The 19,692-nt window shown below is 41.6% G+C and overlaps 1 pseudogene; it reads right to left on the bottom strand.

Annotated features, from left to right (window-relative positions):
- Window positions 1–439: 439 nt before the first annotated feature.
- LOC148092550 (chymotrypsin-like protease CTRL-1 pseudogene) overlaps window positions 440–19,692 on the bottom strand; it is a 29,626-nt pseudogene continuing 10,373 nt past the window's right edge.

The following is a 19,692-nucleotide window of genomic DNA, read 5'->3' as shown; positions in this document are numbered from 1 at the left end:
ATGTTTTGTGTGTCTCACTTACCCCTGAAACATCTTCTTCTTAGCACTGTTACTGACTTAAGCACTTAATATGCGTACTATTTCATTTCCCACTGAGTAGAAAACTTCTGAGGACAAAGGATACATCTTTTACAGCAGCATGTCACCCAGGGGTGATTTTGCCCCTCAGAAAAGTCTGGAAAAAATTTTGGTTGTAAAAACTCAGGGTTACAAATTGCTGTTGGCATCTAGTGGGTAGTACCAGGAATGCTGATAAATATCCTTTAACGCACAGGGCAGCTCCCTTCACCACCAACAAAGTGGCTGGGGCATAAGATCAGTAGTGCTGAGGACTGAGAAACCCTCTTACAGTATCCTCAAAATTCATCATGTAATATTCTAGGCATCTGAACTGTGCCTATCCTTTTGTTGCTGTTGTTGTTGGACAGAGTCTGGGTCTTTATCGGATTAAGAGGGAGGGGCCTGTGGGTAGCTCGGCGCTGGGCTGTGACCAGGTGCTGCACTTGCTCACCTGAGTGTACGTGGCAGGTGCCCCTGGAGACAATGCCTGTGAGCACCTGCGGGCAGACAAGAGGGCCTCTCGAGTCACTGGAGTCATCCTGACATGAGGAGGCCCCGAGCCACCTGCACATATCATGAAGTCGGTGATATGTGAGCCCCCAAACTGCTATCATTGTCTCACAGTGGCCAGGGGCAGGGCCACCTGCTGCAGCGGTGCTGGGGTCACATTGCCTGTGCCACTGAGGCAGCCCCCGTCGGTGGTGATACACACGAGGCCTGTAGGCAGCACCTCGTTTGGAGAAGCCAGGCGAGCTGGCGAGATGTGTGTCATATACATGGCTGGGGAGGCGAGCTCGGTAGTGTCAGCTCATTGTGGCAGGTGGTGGGGACCCAGCACGGATGAGTGATGGCCTGTGGAGCCAGCAAAGGGGCATAGAGGATGGGGCGAGCATCGGCTCCCAGGGTGGATGGGTCTGTGCCAACTCTTACAACAAAGGATTTAGCTGTAAAAAGCCACCAAGGTCTCCTTTTAATACTCTGTTACTGCGACCTGTTCAGGCCGGACAGATTTCTGTATGTATGGAAGGAAATGTCAGGGCTCCCCACGAACATGGAGGCGCTCTGCGAAATTCAGTTCTCAGCCGACCGTAGATGTTCTGGAAATATTTGCTGAACAGAATTGAAACTAATTTAATGTTCAGACTAATAAAATAATGCTCGGGCCCTTGCAAATATCTCCACTAGTGGTTCAACCTTGTTGAAAGGGGCTGAACTGAATGCAAAATTATGTCGTGAAGTTCTAACGCGAGGGCTTTTAAAAACTGTTAGCTGATTGCAGATGACACATCTATTTCAGTTTCCGTGAGAACATCTGAGAGAGATAACACAGTGGTTTGAAGCAATTTCCACCAACAATTTGAGAAAATTAGAAATGATGCCAGCGAAACCATACAGCCGCGGAGGGAGATAAAATTCCCGACTTCCCTGAGGGACCGGGCCAGGGGAAGGAGGGGCAGGGGCGGCGAGGCCGCAAGTTCCACCGAAACGGTGTCTGGCCACGTGCAACCTGGCCTTTCTCAGCTTCCACTGGGCACATTCATAAGGGTGTGTGTTGTGGGAGAAGGCATTCTGTGTTACACTGTCTGGTAAGTCGCTTCGTTTGTTTGCAATTTTGTCCAATTGTGGGAAAAAAAAAAAAAGGAGGGGAGATACAAGCAGGGCTCCCTCCATTATGTTCAAGCGCTTGGCCAGACGCTCCCCTGAGATTCTGTGATAGCTCATTTATAATATGGTGCAATTGGATCATCACTATCCTTACATACCATCTGCTCACTTCTCTAATTCCGTGTTATCCGCTTGTTTCCATTTCGACCATTTTCATCTGAAGTGATACCCATTTGCTGAGAAGACTCCGAGCATATTTGGTGTAGGAGGACTTCCGGGCAAGTGGCCCTCGCAGTGCTGGGAGATGGAATTTCACTTAGCGCACGTTCGTCTATTTGATTTGGAGCTGATGTTTTGAGGCCCCGTATTTGGGAAGTTCCTGAAACTGCGCATTTCGCAGTTTTGCTGTTCTTTTCTCTCTAACGATACTATTCGGATGCAGGCACACACGCAGGGGGTTTGGAATGGAGCCAGTCTGTGCAGTGTGGTATCTGAATTTCTAATCATCGTCAATTATGAATTCTGCACCACCACACAGTCACCGCCCCCATACACATCTGCTTTCCTTGCCGAGCCCCCCGCCACAGACTAATCTTTCTCCACAACTTCCAAATACAAAGTTGAGACTAGGAAGTATGGCTACCTGGTCACACCTTCTGGGGTCAATCTTTTCCACCACCACCCTTCCCAAGAAAATCATTATTGCTGCTGCATTTGCCAGTTGCGATGAGAATTTCTTTCTATTGCACTCAGTGATGGCGAAGTTGAAAAACTCTCGTGTTAAACCCTAACTTCATTGTTATCTGACAGCTGATCAGGAGGCAAGCATGACAGCAACTGACATAAAGCATAGTATTCTACATGTTCGTTCTTAAGCACTTCGCATGTGTCCTCATAGTCATGCACGTATGAACTTAAGGAGGTAGTTTTTAGTATCTCACCTCTTTTAAAAATTACAAAAATGAAGGTTTAATGATAAAAAGGAAATTAGAAAGTTTTCACAGCCACTAAATCTTGGAGATAGGTAAAGCGAATTTTTCTAACCCCAAGACCATGATCCTAAGATGAAAAATCTAATTGGCCCATGTAAAACAAGGTTTCCTATCAGTAGCAATGAGACACTATCACCGTCTAAGGGCATCCACCCCACAAGATGAGACTGATTTGGTTTCTCTCTTTTCCATCACAAGAAGGACAAGCATGGTCACTCTCCTGAGGGTGAGAGCAAGATGGTAAAAGAGAAAATCCTTAAGTCAGTGACTGACTTGAATAAATCGGATGCTGAGTCACACACATGAGTGAAAGCACCCTGAAGTCAAAATGCTGAAATGCAGACTCCTCCTCAGGCAAACCAATAGGTCCCAAAATCGACCCTAAAATTCAATACTGCTTTTTTGAAGCTGTGAGTTAAATTATATATATAATTAAAAGTTATTGGACACAAAAATTAACATGTTTCTATATTTTTATACATTAACAATTAACAATCCAAAAGGAAATTAAGAAAACAATTCAATTTACAAGAGTACCAGAAAGAGCAAAATACTTAAGAATAGGCTTAACCAAGGGGAAATATATATATATCTATACCAAAAACTACAGAACCCTGCTGAAAGAAATGGGAGAAGACACAAATAGATGAAAAGACATTTCATGTTCATGAATCAGAAGACTTAATATTGTTAAGATATCAATTCTACCTAAAATGATCTATAGATTTAATGCAATATCTATCAAAATCCATCCTAATAGTGTGTTTTTTTGCAGAAATAGAAAAATCCATCCTAAAGCTCATATGGAAAATCAAGGGAACCTAAATAGCCGAAACAATCTTGAAAAAAAAAGCAATTTCAGAATTTATTGCAAAGCTACAGTTATCAAAATGGTACGGTTCTAGCATAAAGACAGACATATAGATCAAAGGGATAGAAAAAAGAGCCCAGAAATAAGCCCTCACATATACAGTCAAATGTTTTTTGACAAGGGTGCTGAAGCCTTTTAATGGGTAAAGGAAAGTCATTTTAACAAATGGTGTGTTGGAAAACTGGATGTTCACAAGCAAAAGAGTAAAGTTGGACCATTACCATAAACTATATACCATAATCCACTCAAAGAGCTAAATGTTAAAGCTAAAACTAGAAAACTCTTAGAAGAAAAGGTATGGTAAAAATTTCACAATATTGAACTGGATAACGACTTCTTGGTGTGATATCAAAACACGGACAACAAAAATAAAAATAGGTAAATTGAAGTACATCAAAATTTAGAACTATTGTGCATAAAAAGACACAATCAACACAATGAAAAGGTAACCTATGGAATGGGGGGGGGGGGGATTGTAAGTTAAACATCTGATAAGTAAATAATATCCAGAAGTTATAAAGAACATTTAGGAGTCAAAAATAACAAAAACAAATAACTTGATTTTTAAATGGGAAAAGGACTTGAACAGACATTTCTCCAAAAGAGATACACAAATGTCTCACAAGCGTATGTAAAAATTCTCAACATCATTCATCATTAGCAAAATGCAAATCAAAACTTCAGAGATATCATCTCAATCCCATTAATATGGCTCCTACCAAAACACAAAATAACCAAAGAACCAAGAAAACAACAACTTTGGCAAGGATGTGTAGAATTTGGGCCCCTTGTGTACTATTGATGGGAATGTAAAATGGTGTAACCACTATGAAAAACAGTATAGCAGTTCCTCAAAAATTTTTAAATAGAATTACCATATGATACAGCAATTCCATTTGTGGGCATGTATGGAAAATCACTGAAAACAAGGCCTTGAAGAAAAATTTGTACACTCCTGTTTAGGTCATCTTTGGGCATGTGTCAAAGCATCCTTGACTTTACAGGTAAGCTCTACATAAAGATAGCCACTCTGCTGTGTAAAGCCATGAAAATCAGCATGTTCAGCAGCCTTGTCACATGATTTCAGCTCACAAGAAAGTAATGCAAAAGTCGAATTTAAGCCTCATGGCTCAGAACAATCCATGCAGACCTCTGTGAGTTGGCCAATGCAGCTCATTTCCTCCACCCGGAAAACCTCTGCGACAACCCACAATACACCTGTCTCCAAGCTGTAAGGTGATGGGGTTTTATATCAGATGATCAACCACCTCTGCTATCCAGTTGTCAATCTTTGGCAACCCAAAGCAATGATGTCAAACACACTAACAACCCCCAAAACAATTTCAAGGTCAGCTAATGGTCTGCCAGCTTGCAACAGGCTTAAGGACCGTGTCACTGGGCCTTTCTCTTCTCCCCATCTCAAGAAACAGCTGCTTCCCCACTTGCCCGGCAGCTTGCCAAAGGAATAAGATGGGAGGAAACAGAGTTGTCGATAAGCCATAGTACCTGGACTTGATAATGCAATCAGGAGGGGACAGCATTCAGTCAAGGCCTTCAGAACAGGGAGAAGCTATCGGGACTGCTAATCAGGTAATTGCAGGGGAATTGCTCCGAAATAACTTGCATTGAGCTGATGGAAGAGCAAGTCCAGCTTACAACGAGGAGGGAGAATGCTCATGCTCATGTCATCCTTCCTACGACTGCTAATCTCTGTGCAGTGAGCAAATGAGACGGGAATTCAGCCTTCCATGGCCCTCGGCTCCCTAAGTGTGACACTGGTGGCTTGCGTAAGTCACAGATATTGACTAGACTGTCTCCAGAGAAAACAGACTTTCCTGAACCTTTGAAGGAAAGTATGGACACAACGGGCCATGTTCCAAGTCACCTACATATTGACCTGATTATGTCCAAATCTGTGATTATGAATACCATGAGCCTCTATTCCAACAGGGAACTTAACAGCCTGTGGATTTTTCTCAGAAATGCTGAGGAAGTGTCTGAAGTGGATTTCTCTTGAGTCACCTGATTCACAATACATCTTCAAGAAGGGTTCCAAGGAAATGTAAAAATTAGAAAGTATATAACAGTAAACATTCCTGAATTATGCTCTGTAAATTGACTCATGTGATTTGTCGAGACTGCATAATTTGTTATGACCCTTTCATCATTATGAAGATTATTTAAGGTAGCATCCAATGCTTTATAGCATATAGCAAGATAAAACTACACTCAAAATCAGCTAGAACATGAAACAAAATGAAAATATAAAATAGGCATACAGTACTAATGATTAAGGAAACTCGCCATTCCATGCATTGCTCTTTTCATTGAAAACCATTGAACACTTGCTCGGCAGTAGAAAGAGTACACACTTAATCTTCCCTGGACTTTCTGTGAATATTTTACAGTACTTGCTTTCCCTCTTCCAGTTCCCTAATTTAATGACATTCTGCCTATCTTGTTGTATATTACATTATAAATATGGAAGCAGAGACCATATAATGGAAGACTAATTCACCACTTGCTAGTTATGTGCTTTGCGACAAGTTGATTAAAGTTCTGATTATTTGTTTCTTCTTTGAAAAACTGGGTTAAGAACAAATACTGTCACAGAGTGTTGTTGTTTTAGGATGTAAAGTGCTTAGCCCACTGTGTAGAAGGTAGTAATCACTCAATAAGTGATATCTCTTCCTATCTCTTATTTGTCTTATTTCTTCCCAAGCTGTGCTTTAAAAAACTGCAACAATTTCCATAAATAAAAGATGAAAATAATTATTAATACCTTTCTTCCTCCTTTGACAGATGTTAGTCCTAACTCCACAACTTGATATGCTCTAGACAGAATGCTATTGATCTGTACAAATGTGACAGTGACAAAATCTTTTAGTATGCAAATATCCTCAGTCTTGAACTGTCTCTGCCCATCTCATCTGTCAAAGAGAGTCTTGTATTTGCCCATCACACCCCTTCCTCCCACCCCCAACCTTTACCATTGGCAGATGGGTGGATAAAATCACTGTGGTACATTTACACAAAGGAATACTACTCAGTCATAAAAAAGAAGGAACGCTTACCCTTTTCAACAGCATGCATGGATCTGAAGAGCATTATGCTCAGTGAAATAAGCCAGTCAGGGAAAGACAAGTACCATATGATCTCACTCATATGTGGAATCTAATGAACAAAATGAACTAACAAGCAAAGTTAAATAACTAACAGATTGTAAACTCTACTTCTCACCCTGACATTGCTTATAAACAGATACTTTTTTACAAACCAACACCAATCCATCCAGATCCACTTGGATTCCATAATGATATATTACTGTCCTATAACATATTTTTATAGTTAGAATTATGATGAAAACAATTTAATAGATGATCACCATGAGTGGTTACCCAGTAACTTTGTCTACTTAAAGATGTTTATCTATCTTGCCCTGGGTTCCCTGGAACAACTGACAGGCCACAGAAGTCTCAAGAAGGTGCTAAGTAGCTGTAGAGGCCTAAAATCTTTGCTGATGACAGTGTTTTCCTAAGCTTCTTAGTGCCTGTGGTTTGCGTTCAGCACGTGAAAGTCAGGGGGTTCTCAGTGATTTTCTTTCCATCTAACTTGACAGTGCAAAAACTACACCCATCTGTAGGTAGCATCTTCCTGGTCTTCTTTTTTAAAAGTCTTCTTTTATTTATTTATTTGCTATTTTTCTATTATTAAAGAGAAAAGCCAGAGTTCCTAGTGAAATTCGAAATTTTCATCTGTGTTCAGTGATCACCTGCTGGCTTTTCCTACCATGGTGCTGCATGACACAAATGTTGGCACAAATATTTGGTCAAATTGGGGAAGTATATTTAAAAAGGGGAAAAAAATTTCTCATGTTGCTCAGTTTGTTGGGTGTCATCCTGTGCACCCAGAGGTTGCCAGTTCTATTTCTGATAGGGCACATGTCCAGGATGCAGGCTTGATCCCAAGTAGGGGGCATGCAGGAGGCAGCCAATCGATGTTTCACTCTCACATCGATGGAAGTTTCTCTCTTTTCCTCTCCCTCCCTCTCTAAAAATCAATAAAAATGTTTTTAAAAAACTTCCCATGCATACTCATGAATTCACCTTGAAGCTTTATCATCAAGAGTCTATACTCTTTCACATTTTTCTACAAACTATGTGGGACCAGAATTGGGTGATGTTAAAATTGTGTTTAGGTAATTCAGAATGAATCTAAACTTCCAGAGGACATAGGTTACCTTCATGAGAATCACGGCTCAACAGCAATTGGCCGTTAACAGAATAGTCACATCTGCTCATTTCAATGTTTCTTCAATAAAGTAATTCAATCAAATTGGTTTGGAAAAAGTAATTTGTCCAGCTACCCACCTCAAAATATCCATTTATTTAACAGTTACCGAGAATCTCCTATTTTTAAGGCCCTATGTGAGTCCATGATAATATTTATAAATATGCATATTAAAAATAAACATACTCATGTATATTATAAATGCACATATACGTCCAACATAAATAGCAACAGATGATGCGGTAAATGAACTCTTAGCAATGTGAGCAACGTGCAGTGGGAGTATGGGGGAAGAAACAATTACTTCTGACTGAGACATAAAGGAGTGTTTGTTCATATTTACTCGGACATCTGCCCTGGGCCTTGTCACTGAGTAAACTTTAACAAGCGAAAAACCTAGAAAAGGCATTTCAGGGTGGGAGTGCTGTAAGCAAAGGCCAACAAAATGCCCACTCTGGTTGAATATAGGGAGTAGTAATGTACAGATAATCACACCCCCCAAATAAAGGAAAGAAAACGTGTAGGATATTGGATAGGAAGAGAGTCTAGAAAAACATTTTTAAGCACAATATAAGTCCTCCAGGTGGCAAATTTAAACCTCTTGATAAGTCTAAAGATAGGGGAGCTATTAAATCGCACACTGTTCTTACGCTGGCCTACATATCCCTCCCATACACTCAGAAATTTATATCTAATTTAAACACTGTCTCCAGTACATTGTTGCAATGTCAATATAGGCATTTCACCTTGGAAAACAGTCACCAGTCTAGAAGACAGGGAAGGATCTCAGGAGCTCCTGGCTATCAGTGAAGGACACCAGAAATACAATGGGCGTCAAATACACTCGGTGCTTGGAAAGAGGAATGCTCCCTGATCATGAGGCTTAAGACTCAATGCAGAAGTGAGAAGCTGCAGGCTCACAGCTCCTCAGAGGAGCCCCCAGAGAGGCAGGAGCATGCAGAGGGTAGGAAGGACGTGCACAGCTGTGGGACACGGAGTGTGTAATGCGAGCAGGAGCCAGTGGAGCTGCACTGAATAGCTACCAGATGTGCTCCTTTGTCAACAACTTCACCTGAAAGGGCTCTGAACTGGATGTATCAAGGCAACCTTTTTAGGGCTGAGAGGGTCATAGTTGAACCAAAAGGACCATGTGAGAGAAATTCTTTCTCATGGGAGCAGTTCTTCTCAAGACAAGGGTAGGAACCATGTCATTAGCTTCAGAGATGTGAGTATAAAGTGGAACAGGGATGGAACCCTGCTGACTGGAGACTGGGGTCCCTTGAGCACACGGGACAGAAGAAAGGTGGACACAGATCTGCAGGACAATTAATGCATTGTCCACAGATCCAAAGAGCATAGATCCCTGATGTTTTCCCTTGTGAGAATTCAGAGAGCACGACATACTTCTTCCTTTAGCACTGGAGAAGCAAAAGCCGCTGCCTAAAAAGACTTGAAGAGATGGAAATCCCATAAAACTGATTGAAAGGCTGATTGAAAGCCAGGTCCCTAATTTTCCCCCCGCTAAGTCTAGAAATCAAGGCCTACCAATATTAAACATATTATTTTCTCTTCTTCCAAAAATTAATCTACAGAATGAAGTGCCAAATTATTATATTTTGGAAAAACTGCCATTTGCAACATATGGGTAAACAATTACAAACTCAGAAACTGATGTTAACTCCATCAGCTGCAGTGCATACGTTTGGGAGGCTCAACATTGGTATATATTTATCGGAATCTTTCAGCGCCGTTGCATAAATAGAGCCTGTCAGTATGACGACACACGACACCAAATCCAACTGGTCTCCGACTACACGAACCATGAACGCACCAAGCGCTCCAAAGACATAAGGATGTTAAATCGCCCCTGGATTTTAAAGCCCAGATGGATTTAACTTCCCCTCAACCTGTCTTCCTTCCAGCCGAGCAGATTCTGTGCAAGCCAGTGGAATGTGTGCGGAAAGGGGTCAAGGACAGCGCATCGGGTGGAAAGAGCCGAAGGAGCTACGAGCTTGGGGGCCGGAGTTCACCTTTCTCACCACGTCTGGGTTAACTCAGGCAATCGCAGCTCTGGGGGTTATCGTCTTCATTTGTAAACCGAGAAAGGGTCAACTCACCCAGTGGGTTAAAGTTCTAATTGAAAGGTCTAAATCTCCAAGAAAACAGAAGTGTGGGTGTCCTAAGGAAAGCCCTGAGAAACTGAATGCTAATTGCTCTAGCAGAAGCGAGTCCGAGACTCAGAGCATCATATATGTGTTCACTGGTTTGCAAAACACTCAGGGTTAAATAATCCCGAAGGGCTTCCCCTTATCTAAACTCCTATAACCAGATGGTTATACAAACATTTCTGACTCGTGAGATCTCCTGGTATCATAGAGAATAGATCTTTACTGCAAAAAGCTTGTGACCGACATTTTTTATCTATACGTTCAATGCCTAAAATAATATCCAAAATTTCAAAGTGGTTCTTTGTAAAAGAAATTCCAAATAGGGTCTTTATTTTTTATTTTCTTTAACTTACTTAGAGAAGAAACTGCCTAGTGTGCAGATGTCATTCAGATTGTCCCTTTCAGGTGGTTTACTTATAAACCAGGAGTTCTAATTTTATTTTGGACATCTGGATGCTGTTTGATTTCTACTTAAAACCTATATAAGAGGTGCACAGAGTGCAAGACTCCCCTGTGTGTTTTTAACATTACCAAGTTGCAGATGTACCTAAATTTCTTCTTGTCAAGTCCGCGTATCTTTGTCCTGAGCCATGAGACCCTCACAATCTCCTCCTGTCCCTACTTGCCCAGGAATTCAATACCTATTTATTCATTCCTTTAACATCTATTAGTTAAGCCATACTGTGTGCCAGGCACCCAGCTTCACACCGGAGATACGATGGTCCACAAAACACATGCTTTAGGCCCTTTAAGAGCATGAATGCCAGTGAGCAAAGGCAAGAAACAGACAATGACACCAACATATGATATGTACCAGGACGGTGAAACCATGAGTGCCATGGGAACCCAGAGGAGAGTCACCTAACCGTCTCTTAGAGGCTTAAGTAGATTTTCCAAAAGAAATGATTCCTAAAATGAGAACCAAGAGACAGGTGGAAATACAATTCTCTGGTAGCGGAAGGAGCTTTTTAGGCAGCACACCCTAAGTCCCAAGACAGATAATGTGCTATATTCAGAAATATAAGTACAGGTTTGAGAGATGCATTTGAGGGGTACAGGGAGAGAGGGGTGATGATGAAATAAGCAGGGTCTGGCTAATGTAGGTGTGACATCACAGAGCCAGTTACACATTAGAAAGATTCCACACAGGCTTCCATGAGGCTGTTCATCTCATATTCAACACGTTACATATTTCCACAATAATGCTGAGTGACAAACTATCCCAAAACTGGGTAGCTTAAAACAATGACTATTTATTTGGCTCATGAGCCTTCAGGTGGCTGATTTAGGCTGGGCTAGGCTACACATTCATCTGGTCTCAGCTGGGCTCTCTGACATGTCCGGGGATCAGCAGGCCACTAATTAGCTGATGCGGGATGGCTTTGGCTAGGGCGGCTAGGGCAACTCGGCTGTTCAACTTGTCTCAGCTCTGTCCAGGCCTGCTCTTATGGGACGGGAGGGGAACAAAAGAAGCAGAAATGTGTAAGAGCTTTTTCAAGTCTCTACAAGAGTCATCTCTGCCAATGTCCTTTTGTCCAAAGCAAGACACGTGGCCGGTCAGAATGAACACGATGGAGAAACAGACTTCACCTGTTTTATGAGACACATGGCAAAAGGATAGTAACAGAGATGACTGAAGAATCATGACCCTTAACTGCCATTAATAAATCAAATATACAATCCCTGTTGGGCACTGGATTCTGTGCTTCCCAAGGTGATAACCGATCTAAAAGATGACAATGATTTCATTGGATGAGATAATTTCTCAAATGGATCACTCACACACACCCCACCACCAGCACACACACAAGTCCCATGAAGCTACATGCTTTGTCTTCAACTTTCCTGAGACTGGCCTGACTTCTCCCAAAACAGTGAAGGTAGTGGTTGCACTCTGGAGTAAAGTAGAGAAAGAGAGGAGAAAGGTAAGATATAAGGGAAAGGAAACTATGTCCATACAAATAGATTTGTTTTAACAAACTTTAGAAAACCATTTTACATAATTAAACCTAAACAAAAGTTTGTTAATTGAGAATAAGTAATGTGCCCAACACTGTGTACTAAGTACTTTTATAGAGATTTTCTCAACTATCTATCTGTCTTGTACAAACACACACACAAATCAGATAATTTTACTCTTGACAAAGCTGAGACTTAGTGAGTGTATATGACACACAACATCTGAATTTGAAACCCAGCAGTTCAATTCCAGAACAAACTTGTTTAAATAATGTATATCAAATTATCTCATCCCAAAATGATCTAAACACTACCCTTAGAGAAAAGTATGTTGAAAACACATTTCCAAAGACTATGTATTATACACTTTTAAAAGTAAATGCCAAGATCCATGAGCACTTTCTATAAATGGTGGTAAAAACCTCAAGTATGTATGACTGGTGTCACGGAAAGTCTGCTCTCCTGACAAGTGTATCTCTGATCAGTAATTCATTTACATAGATCCTGTCTGCGTGTCAGCCCTAAAGATGCGTGGCACTGCATATTTTAGAACTTGACATGTGCATTCTTTTCACAAGCTACTTCACAGCAGCCTGCGTTGTCTATGATAATGAAGAAAGCACGTCGGTAACACAGAAAGCCCAGCTTCTCTCCAAACTATGTTAGGACAGACATTCAGACAAGTCTAACAACTGCTCTAGCCCATGTGTGTCCACCAGTCGGCCATGCCGACTGTCGCTTTACCCATGGATGAAATATTCATTCATTCAAAAGCATATCTATTGAGCATCTACTCTGCCACACACTGTGCTAAGTACAAGCGATCTATTCAATGGGGAACAAGTCACACATTTACAGCCAACTGGGGAGATAGAAAAAAAACACACAAAAAAACAAGTAAAACCTAACTAAGAATAATTACTAAAATAAGACCAACAGGGATCACCCTATACTATATACCTATACCTATGGAAACCTTAACTTTAATAGGATGGCCAGGGAATCCCTTTCTGAAGTAGTACTATTGGGGCTCATTCTAAAAAGCTGAGGAAAGAAGGTATGGGTGGAAGGAGTTTTTCGTCAAAATGCTCTAATCGAAGTTAGAACCCAGGTTATTCTAATATTGTGAATATTGAGGGTTGACCAAGAAGCCACTTTTTTTTCTGCCTTTTTTGTGGAAATACAAAAGCCCTCTTTTCTTCTCCGGTTACATTTACTCAATTGAGATGAAGTGTGTTCTGACTGATCAGGAGCCCTCAATGCCCAGTATCATCATTCCCAGACTGTATGGGCTTAATAATACCGGCAGGTTCGAAAGCGCCTTCAAAGTGGCAACTCCTCCCTTCTGCCAACGCTGAACTTAAAGGCATGATAGACAGAGATGAGCAGAGGCTCATCCTGGGCCACGGTATGGAAACTGCCAGGTCCCTAACTGATACACATACTATTAACTTTTCAGATATGTGCTTCCCTTTTCTTCAACTATTTTGACATCTGTAATGACATAAAGTTAAAAAAAATATTGCCTTATAGTGTCAAGAACCTTATGTTTTCGATTCCCTTTCCTTGACATTCCCTTATTTGATTCTCAAAATAGCTCCTTGTGATCAGTAGAACAGTAATCCTTAGTCCCATCTTATCACTTACAAAACTGAGCCCTGGAGGAACTAAGTAATTGAACTCAAGTCAACATATATATCCAGGACCCCCTGAGCTCATGATTTGTTCTCCAGGGGACTCTTCCATAAACCATGCTATCAAGGAAAACTGTAAACAATTAAGCAACATATGACCACAACCACAAAATACCAACCACAGATACTGTTCACACAGAATCTAAATCAGTGGCTGCAAACTCTGGCCCATGGGCCAACCTGCCTGATGCCTGTTTTCGTAAAGAGCTTTAAGGGAGCACAGCCATGCCCATTCATTTACCTATTGTCTATGGGAGCTTTTGTTACCCTCTTGAGTAGTTAAGATAGAGACCATATGACCTATAAAGCTTAAAATATTTGCTATCTGGCCCTTTATAGAAAATATTTGGCAGTCCCTGATCTAAACAATCAGAAAGTCCAAAATTTTTTCACAGCTGCCTCAATTGTGATGCTCAAGTTAAAGAACATATATGTGTCTAAAGTCCCTCCCAAATCACATATGAAAGATTTGATCATTTAAGGCCTTATTTTTATAAAGAGAATATTAATCATAACATGCCAATCTATGATTACTCTAGAAAACAGAAGTATATCTTACCTAGTAGATTCCTTTAAAATTTTTCTTTTAAATGACGGTCTGAAAATAAATTGATTCTAAGGGGATGTTAGAAAAAGGAACATTTAATGTTTTTGCTTTTACAGCCAGAAAACATACCAGATAAAATATGGGACACTGAGCCCAAACACCAGAACTTCCTAAATTAAAAGTTGATAGCTTAAAAGTCACCCAGGGAAAACTGACCTTCATGATATTTTTCAGATAAACCACTAATACCAACTGGCTCAATTATTTTATTCTATAAAGATATTTATGAGCACTACGTAGAGAAGAACGCCATGGTTTACTGTTATGTGCAAATCAACATTATCTTTCATTCATGCTTTCTTTTAAAAAGCACTATTAAAACTTTAAAATTAGTGAAAATAAGTAACATGGTGGGAGTAGAAATCTATTTCTTATTGTGAGATTTCTGGAAGCCAAGGGTCACAGTGAAGCTCCTCTGTCCCATTCCCACCTGGAACCTCAAGGCCTCGCCTCCCCTGCCAGAGGGGAGAGTGTGTCATTCCCAACAGCCAGTTAGAATAACTCACTTCCCCAGCCACAGACATTGATTCCTGGGTAGACCTGCTACCCACGCAAAGCCAGGTCACAATCTTTTGTGGGGAATGCATATTGTCACTGACAGGATGGGAATTTTTCATCCTCTGAGTTTTGACTTTTATGGACCTTCTAAGTAAAAAATGGACACTGGTCATTTCCACCATGTGACAAAAACCTGTCTAAGAATGGAGTCAATACAAAGGCAAGCAGAATAGAGAGAGATGGAGACAGATAGCATCCTGGTGGCCTCATCTAAGTACCCGAATCAACTCCAGATGGAAACTAGCCAGTCCTTACAGTTCCCATGTGTGAAAGTCACTACTTCCCTCTTCCATGCTATTTCTGATAAACCTATAGGCACTTGTCACTTACAACTAAATGAGTCCTAATACAGAGTAACAGACACACGTGTGTGAATATAGACATTCGTTCATTGAACAGCTATGTACCCAGTGCCTACTGTGCATAAAGTCTGAAAACTAGAGCTGTCCACCAATGAGGCAAGTGCTTTGGGAAGGGCCCAGAGGGAGGAGGCCTGGCAGGCGGGTGGAGCATGCTAGTCAGGGCATACGACATGTGCTGGATGGCGCCTGGTGTCAGAGAGGCTCGCCCATGCAATTACTCAGCGAGTAGTTCTCAATACCCACTCTGTGTTCTTGGCACGAGGAGACAATGGAAGGCAATGTGGGACAGCCCTCCTTCCCTCGTGGGCCTTTCTAATAAGGAAGAGAGACATCGATCAGACAATCTCTCAGGCACAAGCACAATGCAGTTGGTAAGTCAGAAGGAGAAAGTGTGCTACGCTCCGAGGATGTGAGAGCGGGCACCTGAGCAGGCAGAGGCGGCAGGGCAGGGCTGCAGCCAGGGAGCAGGTAAAGGCGGGCGGGGAGCGCATGGGAAGAGGGGGAGAGCAGCAGGCTGGGAGGGAGGCTTTCTCCAGCACTGAGCATGGGGGGGAGCGTGAGGTAAGGCAGAAGGCCGGAGGAGCGGCCACCGGGCCACTCTCTACAGTGCCCAGCACGCTTCCCTAGGGAGCGAGCTCATGACATATGAGCACGGTAAAGACACAGGCCCGGGCTGTGAGGATGCTATTCCTGTGGGCAAGGCCTCAGGTGCCGCTGTCTCAGGCACCTGGCTGCGTTACATGCTTAATAAATCCAACATGCAATTTATTTACTTCCTTCCTTCAGCCTCAGAGTGTCCCTCTTAAGTCTGCAGGAAAATCACCTCTATAGACTTTTTTTTTTTTTTTGGCTGGGCTGTGTTTGAAGTAAATGGAAAGCACTGGGTGTCTCTGTCCCCAAGTGGAATTCCCTTTTTCAATGTCATCGGTGACCAAAATGCGCCTTGTAAGGGTCACAGCTTTCCCCCAGCACAGCGAATGAATGAATCGCTCTTCGGGTGGGTTGTGCAAGAGCAGCCTGCTGCTCCAGGGACAGTCACAGCGGGACAAGCAGCGGCGGCTGGGGGCTCTCAGCTTGGGGCTTGGACATAAAGAAGACTAAGGCACAAATGCCCAGGCTGCTCTTAGAGCCAGTTAAGCTCCTGCCGGGGAAGCCCAGCGCGTGGGAAGGGCCATGGTTTGCTGCTGCCTGGTAGGAATATGAGCTGCCTGGTAGGAATATGAGTTGGTCTCCTTGGGAGCTGGAACCCTACTTAATTTACCTGTCAAATAGCCTGATGGATTTGTCCATGGAGTCTTTAAATAGAAGATAAAGCTCTTCCCTCTGTGAGGCTTTCCCCTGCAGTGGGGAACATATCCATCACCTGCCCAGATCGATGTGGCTAATTCAGGACCCTTCAGCCCCACCCCATTGAGCGCTTTATCTCTACTGTGTAAATATAATTATTTGGAGTGGAATTTAAAGATTGCCTGTTGCATGCTCAGTTTGTTTTCCAATGAAGGTTCCAAGAAGACAAGTTGACCGTCACCTCTAGACGGTGGAATGCTGGCATGCCCAGTGGCAGGAGCCTGGCACACCATCGTCACCGAGGCCCAGGCTTAGAGGCCCAGAAGGTCAGGGACGCAGAGAGAGCTCACACCGGTGGAACGCTCAGCCACGCCATGATTTCTCACTATTTTTCAATGTTCTTTGGCCATTTTCCTAAGGATTTTGTACATTTTTATCCGCTCATTACAAAGTTATTTGGGGGCAGAGACTAAGAAATGGACAATTCTTAGAGATTCCTGGTGTCCCCTCCCCTCTTCCCTATGAAACGTAAGGAATAATAAACATTATTAATTCTAGGTGCAGAAGTCTATTAATCTGCAACACTTGGATTATGCCTTTCAAAAAAGACTGAAGAATCTAGTATAAAAGCATTAATGAATACTGGGTGTGCATGTTCAATTCAGTTTCATAGAAAAGTGTAAGTGTAAGCACTAATGTGAATTTCCATAACATCTTCTTTACTCTCCCTTCGCCAGCAATGATGTCTAATTCTATTAATCCCAGCAAGTAAACTAAATGCAAAAATTTACCCATTTTATAGAATATTTAATTTGCCTCTTTTAAAAACTGCTTTTTTTTTTTCAAAAATAAAAATAAATAAATAAATTTGGTTCCTTCTAATAAAAAAAAAAAATGTATATTGAGAACAAAGCACTTATATGATTGGTGAGTCATATTTTAAAATGTCAACATTAATACAAAATGAGGGGAATTCAAAGTACTTTTGCTTCCTCTTTAAACAATAAATAAAGAGGTTAAGGGTTTCCCTGCAAACTGTTTAAATTTTAAAATCATATTTCAGTTAAAACTAAAAAGATACCTGGTTCCAAGATGGCAATTTGAACTTAATTGCTTACATATTTAGCCCTTCCCAAACTCCACTAATAACTCCAAAAACATAAACATATGTTCTTAATACAATGTAAGTATGAACTAAGATAGAATGTTTCTTTTACTTTTAAAATATATATATATTGATTGATTTTAGAAAGAGGGAGAGGGAGGAAGGGAGACAGAGAGACAGAGAGACACGATTTATGCATTCATTGGTTGATTCTTACATGTGCCCTGCCTAGAGATAGAACCTGAAACCTTTGCATTTTAGGATGATGCTTTAACTAACTGAAATACCTGGATGGGGTTCTTTTATTTATGTATTTCAATATGACACTAATAGCAGAAGTCACAACAGAAAACACTTATTACATTAAAATTAAAAATTTTATAGCAAAAAAAATCACAGAGTCAAAAATCGAATGACACACAAGAAAAGCATTGGCCACTTATGATTTAGTGCTGATATATTTCATATACAACTAATTCTTACATATCAAAAAGAAAACAAAACCCTAGATATCATAATTTAAGAATAGCCTAGAAAGACAGAAAGGCAATTCACCACAGAAGTGCAAATGGCCAACATATTCCTGAAAATATGTTTATACTCACTGATAATAAAAAATAAAATAATCAAGTTAAATCAAGTTAGAACTGAGATTTACAATAATGTTAAAGAATGATAGTATGCAAAATTAGTACACATGTAGGGGATCAGTCATTTTATGTGTTGTTGCTACTAGTGTAAATTTGCTGTTTCTGGATAGCACTTTAGAAGACGTTAACAAGATGTTAACAGTAAAGGAAATTGGGTATGAGGTGAGCAGGAACTATCCTTGCAACTGTTCTGTATATCTGAAATTATTCCAAGATAAAACTGTCATGTTGTTTAAAAAGAGTGGTCAGGGTAGACCTCATTTAGACATTCACGTTAAGCAAAGACTTAAAAGGAGCGAGGGAGCCAGTCATATGTGGAGCGGCCTCGCCTGTCCAAGGAAGAGCGAAGACACCAGTGGGCCAGGAGTGGTCAGAGGTGAGGGCGGCTGGAGGGGTAGAGAGAAATCTAAGTTGTTTAATCTACATGTAACTTTCATGTTTTGGAAATGCAGGTGATAATACCTGGCTTTAAGGCTTGTTATAAGGCTCAGGTAATTTTGATCATTTAGCACCGTCTGGTACATGTTCAATAAATGGTGACTATTATCAGTAATACTTAATGTGAGTGCAATTTAAAACATCTTGAGATGTAAAAAAAAAAAAAAAAAAAAGACTTTCAAAACATACCGCATAGACAAAAACAATCTCCTTTTAATTATAACGCTGTTCTTAAAAAAAAAAAAAAAGAGGACTCTCCTTAATATAAACTACCTCCCCTCCCTTCCCTGTTCAGCTGTGTAAGGACCCAGGTTGGATCAGGTCATCACAGAAAGAGTAATATGGGAGACAAATGTTAGGACATTGTAACTACGGCCAGCAGCCCGGTGATTTCAGGCATCTTCTTCGCTTGTTTCCATTTACCATATTTCATGTCTGACAGCCTCTAGGGCCTTGCCTCTGACACTACATTTGCATAAACTGTCCTTACCGGCTCATAGGCTCCAATGTGCAATTGTTTGCCGTAATATTAAGTTTTATGACTGCACACCAAGTCAAGTCACTCCCGTGTCTGTATTCCACTGAGCCCCCCAATGTCTCTGCCACGCAGAACTAGGCTCCGAGGAAGAATGCCCATCGGCCCACACCTCTGAGGCACCAGGCCACAGGCAGGGCAGGGCGGGGCAGGGCGAGCAGGGACGCAGCGTGGTGCTCACCGCCGACAGCAATCAATGCAAATCTATGCCACGGTGAGAAGGTGTTTTAATTCCGGTAACAGACATCCTGTGATCGATGAATCTTTCACAGCTCCTTCTATACAGCTGCCTAACCCAAGCGCTCTGGCGGAGGTGGCTGATGCTTCAGCAAGTTGCTGGCCCCAGCGTAGTCTGCTCCCCCCAGCTGGTTGAGGGGGACCAGGGGGCGGGCAGGACACCTGAGTGTTGGTGTGAAGTCATCGCAGGATGCGATCAGACACATTCCATCAGCTAATTAAAAAACACCCATCAAGTGACAAATAGAGAAGCACTTGGTGGCTGCTTCTATGG

Source organism: Miniopterus natalensis, chromosome 8, assembly GCF_054644295.1.
Source record: "Miniopterus natalensis isolate mMinNat1 chromosome 8, mMinNat1.hap1, whole genome shotgun sequence".
Lineage (NCBI taxonomy): Eukaryota > Metazoa > Chordata > Mammalia > Chiroptera > Miniopteridae > Miniopterus > Miniopterus natalensis.
The sequence above is the reverse complement of the archived record's forward strand: the minus strand, read 5'-3'. Positions and strand labels throughout refer to the sequence as shown.